The following is a 13,271-nucleotide window of genomic DNA, read 5'->3' on the forward strand; positions in this document are numbered from 1 at the left end:
AACGAAAATACCTCGCACAGTTCTCTCCTCTACCATAAAATGAATGAAACCAAGCCTATGTACGTGTACACATGCATTGATACATATATACATACATACAACACACACACACACACACACACACACACACACACACACACACACACACAAAGAAAGAAAATGTGTATGAGTGTATTCATGTGTGCTAGACCATTATTTGAAGTCAGTAAATATTTCTCACTCGATGCGCGCGCATGCATACACATACACACACACAAACACATACACCACGTACACACACTCACGCAGACTACACATACACACTACTCATAATTACACACGCAATGCACACATGCACACACATTTTTTTTTACTTTCTCATTATGTACTCTTTCATGTCCACTCCAACTTTTAAAAAAAGCCTTGTAATTAAGACAAGTAATCAATATCATTTAATCCTCTTTCGCTATTCAGCAGCGCTTAATCTTCATTAATTAATTAACTAATTAATTAGTTAAGCTAATATTGGTTTATTAACCGATCGAAATTATCTTCAGTTTATTACTGTTACATATGAATTGCTATCTTATATCCTTATCTGTGATGTCTGAAACCAACTTTTATCGGCCCAAAGGAGGTGAAAGGCCAAGTGAGATTAGAACTCACCTCTTCTCTTTCACTGCGCTTGTTTAAGTTTAACATTTCTTCTTTTTTTACGGTTTAGCCATCATATGGCTCGGTCCTTATTTCGATGTAGTGGTTTCTATGTCTTAATAACCCTGTGAGCTATGCCATCATATGGTTCGGTCCTTGTTTCGGTTTTAGTGGTTTGTATGTCTTAATGACCCCTGGAGTTACGTCACTGCGCGGCACTTAGCCTCGAGCCAGAAACTGTGGAAGTTCTTCATGTGTGTGTGTGTGTGTGTGTGTGAGAGAGAGAGAGAGAGAGAGAGTGTACGGGTGTATTTGTGTGTGTGTGTGTCTATATATATACTACCATACATACATTTGGATCAACTTTCCATATTACAGAACACTTCACTGCATCTTCAAAAACGTCTTCTATGATAATAAGTATCAACTGTTCGGCTTAGGAAAAACTGGTTAGTTGAACGTTTTAGGAACGATTGTTGAACGTTAATATTGCCTTACCAACACTGATCACTCGAGTATGTAAACCGACGGCTTTACGTCAATTATCCGAGTTACTTCAATCTCATATTTTGGTAGCAGGAAGATGGACTATACAACCATACAGTATTCCCATTTTCGACTCCGTTATGAACGATTGTTCTTCCGCTTAAATACAACTGGTCCTGAATGTATTGAGAACTGTCTTGGTTCTAAAATATTGGCTTGCTTTCCTGTTTTCCACAGCTTTAAGTACATTGGATATGTACATTGTTAGTTGCTTTTGCTATGTTTGTGTCTTGTGTTTTTTCTTCTTATATCTTACTTGCGCATTAATTAATTATTTATATTTCATTAATTTGTCTTATTGTTCTAGATGTGTTCTATATTTCATTAACAGTAAAGGCGCGTGGCTAAGATATTAGAGTAATGTGCTCCTAATCGTAAGATCGTAAGGTCGTGAGTTCAATACCCGGCAGTAAGTTATATCTTTGAGCAAGATACTTTATTTCACGTTGTTCTAATCCACTCAGCTGGTAAAAATGAATCGTACCTTTAATTCAACGGCCCAGTTTTGTCACATTCTGTGACACGCTAAATGTACTCGTGTCTGTGAAGTGCTCAACCACCTGCGCATTAGTTTCACGAGCAGACTGCTCCGTTGATCGGATTAACTGGAAACCTCAACGTCGTAATCGACGGAATGCCAGTTAAATTTTATTAACAAATTACACATATATCTAACCTATTCCTTTTATCATTATCTCAGTTTATAATTCAGTAACTTGTATGTACTACATTCCACTAACCTAGTCTACAGATTGCCTGTTTTCTAGACGGATCGATATTGCAACACGGTGATATTTCTGACTGAAATTAATTTGTACTGCTTACGCTACTAATACCCATCCATGATGAATATATGACTGCCACAAGATTTCAGTCCTTACAGCCTTAATATAAATTAAGTTTTGTGTTGCTTTCAAGAGAACTTTTTACTGGTCTGCGGTTTTGTGAGCTTCTGTGTAAGTGTTTTACTTTGTATGTATTGTATGTATTCCTACGTGTCTGTGCCCGCATTTCTTAATGCTTGTGTGTGTGTGTGTGTGTGTGTGTGTGTGTGTGTGTGTGCATGTATGTGTGTATGCATATACGTTAATATGTAGTTTTGTACACGGGTATTTATGCTGCGTTTTGATCTGTTTTTATTTGTTGTTTTATTTGTAGTTTTATGCGTATTTTGCGAATATATGTGTATGTATGTAGGTATTTATGCATGTGTGTATGTACGTACATACGTACGTACTACGTAAGCATATGTTTGTTTTGTTTCTCTCATTCAATCTCTAACACCCACTTTCTATCTTTCTTTCTCTCTTTCTATCTTTCTCTATTTTTCAATCTATCAATCTATCTATCTGTCTCTGTCTCTGTCTCTCTCTCTCTCTCTCTCTATATATATATATATATATATATATATATATATATATTTATCTACCTAACTATCTGTCTATCTATCTATCTATCTATCTATCTATCGGTCTATCTGTCTATCTATCGGTCTATCTGTCTATCTATCTATCTATCTATCTATCTATCTATCTATCTATCTATCTATCTATCTTGATAGCTAGTCAGCTATTTATCTCTCTAACTTTCTCGCCATCTCTTTTTCCCTTCTATTTCATTCACTCGCTCCCATTGTTTCGGTCTTAGTGATCTCCTTAACAATCAACGACTTCTTCTCCTTCTCATCTTCTTGTAGGGATACTCTTCTGCGTATTTACCCAACCAATACCTCACCTCATCACCCCTCCCTTACATCATTCTCTGTCGTCCCAAATTGACAGTTTCAATTAAGACGAAGGTAAGAATTGTAAGTATATAACAATTTATCAACATACATTTCTCTCTCTCTCTCTCTCTCTCTCTCTCTCTCTCTCTCTCTCTCTCTCTCTCTCTCTCTCTCTCTCTCTCTCTTTCTCACTATTGATTATTTATCCATTGATACAAAGGATAACCACCTCAAAGCTCACACCACCTACACCACTACCGCCGCCACTCAAAACCTCGAACACAATTACGACTGTGAACTCAACCACCACTGATGTCGCCAACACGGCAATCAGCGCCATTAGTAACACCAACCACATGTAAGCATACCTTGCAACATCATCAATACTACCACACATACATCATCACCATCATCATCATCATCATCATCACCATCGTCATCGTCATCGTTACTGTCGTCGTGTGTCATGATCATTGTCGTTGTCGTCGTCGTCATGTGATCATTAACATCATCATCATCATCATCGTCATCATCATCGTCATCATTTTCACTGCAAAGCATCAACTACCACTATCACCACCACCATCATCATCATCAACTCCATGAATTCTACCATCTCCACGACCACAGCCAATGACCCCCCCTCACGCCCCCCCCCATCATTGCAGCCGTCTTCATCACCAAGATATAAGCCAACGTCCCCACCACCACTCACATCTCTGTCCTCGAACGGGTCTATTATATCCAACAAAACCATCAGTTTGTCCTCCCTGACCAGTATTGCCATCGTGTCCATCGTAGGCACCAACCATCATCATTATATAACCAACACACCACCACTACAAGCTTCTGTTGGCACTCCGTCGCTTACGACGTCGAGGGTTCCAGTTGATCCAATCAACGGAACAGCCTGCTCGTGAAATTAACGTGCAAGTGGCTGAGCACTCCACAGACACGTGTACCCTTAACGTAATTCTTGGGGATATTCAGCGTGACACAGAGTGTGACAAGGCTGGCCCTTTGAATTACAGGCACAACAGAAACAGGAAGTAAGAGTGAGAGAAAGTCGTGGTGAAAGAGTACAGCAGGGTTCGCCACCATCCCCTGCCGGAGCCTCGTGGAACTTTTAGACGTTTTCGCTCAATAAACACTCACAACGCCCGGTCTGGGAATCGAAACCGCGATGTTATGACCGCGAGTCAGCTGCCCTAGCCACTGGGCCATTGCGCCTCCACACTACTACAAGCACACTGCTAATAACAATACCTGCGTGACCACTACAACTGTCATGTCCTTTTGTTGCTTCAGAACATCAGTTCTCGTTTGATAACCGAAGTGTTACAGCGTTTGCCAAAAGAAATTTGAAAAAATAATTTCAAATCTTCTTCCGAGTTGCCCGACTTGCGAGAAATACCGTCGAAATTTTTCTCAGTTACATTTATATTCTCAAGTAATGCTGAATAATTCGAGGACTTGAGTCATGAAGATTTAAAGTTTTAAACTTTAACTTTAAAGTTTTAAAGTTTTTAGGTTTTAGCTTTTAAAAACTAAAAAAGCTTATTAAGTTTTAAAGTTAGAATTTGTAAACTTTAGACCTTTAAAACCTTGACTCTGAAGCCTTCGAAATTTTCGAGATTCTCTCTTTTGCTTTTTTTAATTGTTTCAGTCATTTCCCTGCGGCCATGCTTGGGCACGGCCTTGAAGGGTCTTTAGTGGAACAAATCGACCCCAAGCTCAACCTCTACATTATGGGCATGTAAACACACTGACACCAATTGTCAAGCGATAGTGAGGGACAAACACACACACACACACACACACACACACACTTATATATATAGAGAGGGAGTGCGATGGGTAAATTGTTGCCATTTTATATTTTAAATTTCGTGCATGTGCATAGTTTGTTTTTGATTTTGTCGACTACACAGTATAGTAGGGTCAGCTGGGCACCGTCTGTGAGAAGAACAGCACTGTGACGAAATTCACTCTGTCAGAAGTTTGGAAACGACGAAATGCTGTACTACTTGGCATTCACGCCGGAAGTTCCAATACGAATATTTCACAGTGTTTGAATGTCAATCTGAAGACATGTATCGGGAGAGATAAAAATCAAACATCCAGTCAACACCATGGTGTTTGGAGTGATCACTAATGATGGCGACGTTATGCCCTCCATTCATCTTCCCACACAGCCTCAGACTCAACGCGGAGACCTACGTCAAGTGCCTGGAGGGGGTAGTGCTGCCCTGGATCAAGAGGGTGGCTGCTGGAAGACCCTATGTCTGGCAACAGGAGAACCCAGTCGTGTTTATCAGACAATATCTCCGACTACTCTACTCCTGACATCCGGCCACCTAACTCCCCACATTGCAACCCCCTTGATTATTATGTGTGGGGCGCAGTTGAACGAGAGTCTAACAAAACTCCTTGTAATACCAAAGATGAACTGAAAGCAAGGATTATGGCAGCCTTCACCAACTTAATCAAGGAGACCATCCAGAAGATTTGCAGTCATCTGCAGGATGTGGTTGAACCCAATGGAGATTTTATTGAATAATTTTTTATTCTTTAGTATTTCAAGATATTTTTATGTAATTTTGGTAACTATATCTGTCAAAACGAGATATCAGTGCTATTTCCATTTTTGCGTAATTTAAACGACAGTTTATTCACCGCACCCACCTATGTATATATATATATATATATATATATACGACAGGCTTCTTTCATTTTCCGTCCTCCAAATGCGCTTTCACACAACTATTGTACCCCCATTCTTAATACCTCCATCATATATCTACTACCACCACCCTACCACCACCACCACCACCACCACCACCATCACCATAATCATCATCATCATCATCATCATCAGCATTACCACTGCTACAACTACACCACTGCCGCTCTCAATATACCCACCACCACTATCGTTATCACCATTGTTATAACCATCATACCTAACTCTAATACCACCATCATAACTACTGCAAACAAACACTACTACTACTACTACTATTGGTACCACCACCACCATCGTCGTCATCATTCGCAATATTGTCTTTATTACTGCAACCATCCTACCTCTGTTTTTAGTACCCACCACTATAACCATTAACTTCTACTTAGCAATTCACCCGGCTATGCAGTGGCAAAAAGCTTCTCGTTAAAAGTACATTGATCGAGGTCCAAGTATGTGTGTCAAAACATGGCTATTCTTGGATGGTACTGATTAACGGCTGGACGGGATGATGGATGCAGGCTCGCTTACCATTTATCTCTCTCTCCCCCTCTCTCTCCCCCTCTCTCTCCCCCCTCTCTCTCCCTCCCTCTATCCCCTATCTCTCTCTCTATCTATCTCTTACTTTCTCTCTCTCTGACTCTGTTCTCTACCTGGCTCTTTCGCTCTCTTTCTCTGTCAATTCCGTTTCCCTTTCTCTTACTTTCTCTCTCTCTCTTCTCTCGCTTTCTCTCTTCCCCTCTCTCTTTTCTCTCTCTCTCTTCATCACTTCCTTTCTATACACTCACACACGCTCACACACATGCGCAGACACAGGGCCATTACAAAGTCCTTGTAAAATTTTAAATTTGTATAACTTTGTGGCTTAGTGGTTAGAGTGTTCAGCTCACAATCGTGCTGTGTCCTTGGGCAAGACTTTTTACTTCACATTGCTCCAGTTCACTCAGCTGGCAAAAATGAATGCTACCTGTAGTTCAAAGGGCCAGCCTTTTCGTTCTTCAACGAAACACTTCATTTCACGTTGCTCCAATTTATTTACCTGTAAATAGATAACTTTGGGACGTACTGGTATCCCATTCAAAGAAAAATGTTGTGATATCCGTCTTTTCGTCTTATCGAAGTCGATAAAATAAATACCAGTTGAACACTGGGGTCGATGTGATCGAGCTGGCAGAATCGTTAGCACACTAGGCAAGATGCTTAGCGGTATTTCGTCCGTCTTTACGTTTTGAGGTCAAATTAGTTGAGGTCGACTTCACCTTTAATCCTTTCAATTGAGCACTAAGGTCGATGTAATCGATTAAATCCCCTCCTCAGAAATTTGCTGGCCGTGTGCCAAAATTTGATATCAGTATTACAATGCCTTATTAACTCTTTAATTCATCCTTTTCGTAGGCTTTTAGTTCCCAGTAGCGAAGCAAGGGAAAAGGAGAGATCCGTCCCGGGTACAACATTTTGTTTAAGCTTGTATAGGCTTAGTGTTCCAGAGAAGCATCTAATGCAAGGGCTGCCCCGGGTACAACGCACTCAATTTTCATCACTGTTAATCCCTCCGATAACATTTCATAAAAATAGGAACATTAGGAACATTGCCAGATGTAATACTTCTAAGTGGTTAGTTGTTGGATTGAGCTGATGGAGTTGTTAGTCTGCTTTCGTATGACCAGGATGCATAATTTTGTTCACGCATGGGTGAAGTTCATTAATTTTCTATATCAAAATAACCCAAATCTTTTAACGGAGGAAAGAAATTATTTCGTTATGAATCAGAAGCCATTTTAAAAATCCAATTTCAAGCGGAAATGTCATTTTTTAATTCCAATTAGGATTCCATTTCGGCCGGAAGCTAAACCATATCAATATAGTTTTATATTTATGCCATTGCTATTATTGTTGTTGTTGTTGATGTTGATCAAGTTGTAGATGTTATTATTGTTGTTATTGAAGTGGAAAGCTATTGATCATTGCTGTACAGATCAACTCTTTTATATATACATTCCATGGACATTTTTGTCATCAACACTTTCAACACTAATTTCGCTGTTAGCCCATCCAATAAAATGATGCTTTGCAATCAATTGCAATAAGGATTTGGGTTTTTAGTATAAACATGTCGGTTTTAGATAATAAGAATAAAAAAAAAGAAAAGATTTTGTGACACTCAAGCCTTTCTCAATATGGTCGTTATTGCACGTGTAAAAATAAAAAGCATAATTTTTTTTTTTAATTAGAACCTCGTTGGAATTCGACTTGCTAAGCACCAACGTTGCGAAGGCGCATGATCTAGTGGTTAAGGTGTTGCGCTAGCGGTCAGGTGTTGAGTGAAGGCGAGAACTGAAAAATTCTAATAGAGATCCACTTTATATATGGATCTACGCAAGAAAGAATTGGTAACAAGTTCATTACACAACCATGAGCCCTCGAGTTCAATCTCACAGCGTGGCATTTTAGGGCAAATATCTTTTCATATTTTTTTCATTTGTTTTACTCATTTGCTGCGGCCGTGCTGGGGCACCGTACCCAGTACTTTTTTTTAGAGACAGGTGGAATAGAGGATTGTACCGATAATTCAAAAGACCCAGCTTTGTCACATGCCGAATCACACTAATTCACTTGATAATTAGCGCGTTTGTGAAATACTCAATAACAGACACACGCTTCTTCGGTGAGAAGTCTGCTCCGTTGATCGAACATTTGAAATACTCACCGTCGAAACTGACGAAGATCCTTCCTTTTTTGTATTAATTTTATACTCACTGAAAGTTAGGTCGGTTCATGAGATTATCAGGATTCATACTACCGGGAATAAAATCCGTTTCCATGGTCTATAAGTGACTGAGTTTACAAGACTGCCCCTTCCCCTGAAGGGGACGCCAGTCCGTCACAGGATTAACTATCCAGGTATTGTTGCAACTCGTTTACAGCTGAGTGGACTGGAGTAACATGAAATGAAATATCTTACCTAAGATCACATCGCACCACTCGGTCTAGAAATCGAGACCACGATTTTACAATTGGGAGTGCAACGACTTAAACCACTAAGCTATGCACCTTCACACCTCACTGAAGGTACGATAATTTGAAGAGTGTATAAACAGCAATATATCCAGACGTTCTACCATTCCTGCAATTCTGCTGCTCGGTAAAGTCTGTATAGTTTTAAGAATACACATCGCTTCGAGCTACTAAATTCAAACAAAATTAATCCAATCAGAGATTCTCTTACGTTCAAATTTTGTTTTCCTTTTTGCCAATATTTTTAGCTTTTGTTGAAATTATTTTTTAATTACAAAATTAAATTTTAAAAAAAACAAAAAAAACATTCCCATTGTAATTTCTTCAATCTAAAATTCTTCTGTGAAAAATCACAGCAATAGCAAAAATCGATATTTATTCAACCTCACCCCTCGGAGCGCTCTCTATAGCTTTTCGTTAAGAGTTCTACACCCTCTCTCTCTTTTTCTCTCTCTCTCTCTCTCTCTCTCTTCTTCTTCTTCTTCTTCTTCCCTTTCTTCTATTGTCTAACCACTCTTTCTCCTTCGTTCACAAATGCATGCTCAACGCATTTACACACTTTCATATTCAAGCGTACACATACAGACACACTGACACAAACACTCATATACACTTGCAAACATATACATAGTTAAATACACATATTCACACAGCGACACATATACACTTATTCTCAGTCGCTCGCATACATATGTGTGTGTGTATATATATATATATATATATATATATATATATATATATATATATATATATATATGATTGACCGTTGACTGAACACTATTCAATTTTTTTTCTCCGTGTTTTTCTCCTTGTCTCCGTATTCTTTCTGTTGAAGAGCGTAGCTCGAAACGTCAAAGACTTTCCGTATTCCCGAGCGTCATACTAATATATACTTTTGTTATTTACACCACCTGTCCTCGTCTGTTGTTATTTTTTGTATATTCTCCCATATATATATATATATATATATATGTATATATATATATATATATATATATATATATATATATATGTATATATATATATGTATATATATATATATATATATATATATATATATATATATATGTATATATATATATATATATATATATATATATATATATATATATATATATATATATATATATATATATATATATATATGTATATATATATATATATATATATATAGAGAGAGAGAGAGAGAGAGAGAGAGGGAGAGAGGGATACACAAACACTCATAAACACTTTTACACATATACGTGAATAAATTAATTCACTCATTCACACACATACATACGTATGTACGCACAAGCACGCACAAGCACGCACACATACGCACGCATACGGAATCATAACCCTCGCATATCTACATCCTCATGCGTAAGCAAACGCATTCAGAGATAAATGCATACATTTACAAACAGACTTTAACACAAACACACATCGTCTGCTCCCTGCTATCTCTCTTTTTCTCAGTCTCTCTCTTTCATTGTCATACTCTCTCTCTCTCTCTCTCTCTCTCTCTCTCTCTCTCTCTCTCTCTCTCTCTCTCTCTCTCTCTCTCTCTCCCTTTCTCCCTCTGTCTCTTTCTCTCTCACACACACATACACACTGACGCATTTCGGAGAACAGCTATACACAAACAATTTCACATACACATATTTACTGTCGGTTACACTCACACACCACAAACACCAATACACTAATACGCACACATATGTACGGACACACACATACACAAGCTGGTGGTCGTAAGAGTAGTTTGGCAGCTTTCTTCAATTAAATCGATATACCCTTCCAACTAGTTCATCAGTGATCAATACAGATCGCTATTTTTTTCAAAACTAATTAATCAAATCAGGTTTTGTGTGCATATGTTTTATTTATTTATTTCATATTTCACCATTTTTGTGACTAGCTCAATTTTTTACTGTAGCATTCTATATTTAAAAATTAAAAAGAAAAGCATTTTGCTTGCCCTTGTTCTCATTTCGAAACATCGACCACAAATTTAAATTCACATCCTTGTTACATAGTGGCTGTGTGGTAAGTAGCTTGCTTACCAACCACATGGTTCCGAGTTCAGTCTCACTGCGTGGCACCTTGGGCAAGTGTCTTCTGCTATAGCCTCGGGCCGACCAAAGCCTTGTGAGTGGATTTGGTAGACGGAAACTGAAAGAAACACGTCGTATATATGTATATATATATATGTAAATGTGTGTTTGTGTGTCTGTGTTTGTCTCTCACCATCGCTTGACAACCGATACTGGTGTGTTTACGTCCCCGTAACTTAGCGGTTCGGCAAAAGAGACCGATAGAATAAGTACTAGGCTTACAAAGAATAAGTCATGGGGTCGATTTGTTCGACTAAAGGCGGTGCTCCAGCATGGCCGCAGTCAAATGACTGAAACAAGTAAAAGAGTAAAAGAGAATATATATATATATATATATATATATATATATATATATGTGGGAGAATTTACGAAAAAAACAACAGACGAAGACAGGTGGTGTAAACAACAAATGGATGTATTAGTTTAACGCTCGAGAATAGAGAAAGTCTTTGACGTTTCGAGCCTACGCTCTTCAACTGAAAGGAACACAGAAAGAAACACGGAGAGAAACAAGGAGAAAAAAAATATAAATGAAGTGGTCAGCGATCTATCATGGCGAATGCCGGACAGAAGGATCACACAGGAGAGCTAAGAAAAAGGGGAGATAACAATGAAGTGGTAAACCCAAGACGAGAAGCTGCGTGTGTGTGTGAGAATGCTGGTGATCTTAACGTATGCATGTGTGTATGTAGGTGTGAAGTTGTGAAAATGTGGGGAGGGGGGTCAGTGCTAATGTGAGCGTGGTGGTGTGTTGTGAAGTGATGTGTTGTGTGATATGGTGTAGCGCGGTGTGATGTGAGGGTGTTGGGAGGTGGGAGGTGGGGAGGCGAAGGCGGGGGAGGCAAGAGTGAAGAAAGAATAGGTGGAGTGTGGGTTAGGCTGAGGGTGGGGTAGAGGTAGGGGTATATATCGATCGATTGATCGATCGATAGATAGATAGATAGATAGATAGATAGATAGATAGATAGATAGATAGATAGACACCTGGCCATGATTTTTCTATGAGTTCCTTTCTTTGTACAACAGCTAACTTGTAACTTTTCGAGTCAAACTTAGATCAAGGGAGATAACAAAGGAAAATCCTTTGTATAGCTTGAACTAATTTAGATAAGAGAAATTTACACAGAACCCGTTTTCAGTTCTTCTTCTTTTCGTTTGGCGCTGGCGAGAGAAGCACCTCATTCGAGGCACTGCACAACGTTCACTCTCTCTCTACGTGTCACACCAAAGAGGTATATTCTGGTATTCTTTCTCTCTCCTTCCATCTCTTCTCCTAACAGTCAACAAAAGATGAAGTTAACTACCTACAGAATGGATGAAAGAACTGCAAATAATCTGTGTACAGCAACAACTCTAACCCTAACCCTAACCCTAATTATATCTTACATTGTAATGATATAATAAAGACTATATCAATTAATATTTTCTTCTTCTCATTTATTTACTACACATGAGGATGTGCTCAAAAGTTCCTGTGGCTTTGGGTAAAAGAAAACAGAGAAACATAATTTAATTGTGATTTTATTTAACATATTCCCTTCTCAGATTCACACACTTCTTGCAGTGGTCTTTCAGTTTTTCTAAGGCTTGTAATAGAACTCAGAATGTTGGACCTCCAGCCAAGCCTTTCGTAACACCTTTAGATCCAGAAACTTTTCAGCACCTCCTCGTACAGGTATGTGTGTATGTATGTATGTATGTATGTACGTACGAGGGGGTGCTGAAAAGTTCTTGGATTTGGTAAAAGAAAATACAGGAGGATCAGTTAATTATGATATTATTCAACATATTCCCTTTTCAGATTCACACACTTATTGCAACGATCCTTCAGTTTTTCGAAGCCCTGAAAAAGTACTCGGTTGGTTAGGCCGCCAACCTTGCCTTTTGCGATACCCTTAAAGTTGGGAACTTTTCAGCACCTTCATCGTATAATCGTTACATATATATATATATATGGGACAGAGATTTTGTATGATGTTGTATTTCCAGCATAAGGCCAGACATTTATGGGGAGAAATTAGTTGACTAAATCAATCATGGTAAGTACTGTCTCAAGTCCAGGGAATCACAGGATCGGTTACCATGGCATATTAGTAACCAACATCACAATATTAACTCCTGAACGGAACAGTAGCCGTCGCAGGGTTACTCATTTACAGCTGAGTGAACTGGAGTAACGTGAAAAGGAAGAGTTTCGCTCAAAAAAACGATGCTCCACCCAGTCAGAGAGTCGGAACCACTATCTAACGACTTTGATTGCTACTCCCTAACCACTTGGCCATGCATTTTCACTGGATTAAATAAACCACAAAGAATAAACTCTAAAGAATTCTGTCCGATGGTCTAATCATCCTGCAACCAACCCTCCTCAGCCCCTCCTCCCACTTATAATAATGGTTTCTGATTTAAGTACAATATCAGCAAATCAAAAGGGGCCTAGCCGATACCATCGACCCATATACTATGCTAGTATTTTTTTTTTTATCAACCCAGGAGAAATGGAAGGTGA

The 13,271-nt window shown here is 38.7% G+C and overlaps 1 long non-coding RNA gene across 1 annotated transcript in view; it reads left to right on the forward strand.

The window, feature by feature from the left end:
* The first annotated feature begins 1,868 nt into the window (after nucleotides 1–1,868).
* LOC106873515 (uncharacterized) overlaps nucleotides 1,869–13,271 on the forward strand; it is a 92,449-nt gene continuing 81,046 nt past the window's right edge. The window contains exon 1 of the long non-coding RNA XR_001409888.3: nucleotides 1,869–2,135. This is a non-coding gene — a long non-coding RNA (uncharacterized LOC106873515). The remainder of the gene's footprint in view (nucleotides 2,136–13,271) is intronic.

The sequence above is a fragment of the Octopus bimaculoides genome, chromosome 15, assembly GCF_046866305.1.
Source record: "Octopus bimaculoides isolate indiv1 chromosome 15, ASM4686630v1, whole genome shotgun sequence".
In the NCBI taxonomy this organism is placed as follows: Eukaryota; Metazoa; Mollusca; class Cephalopoda; order Octopoda; family Octopodidae; genus Octopus; species Octopus bimaculoides.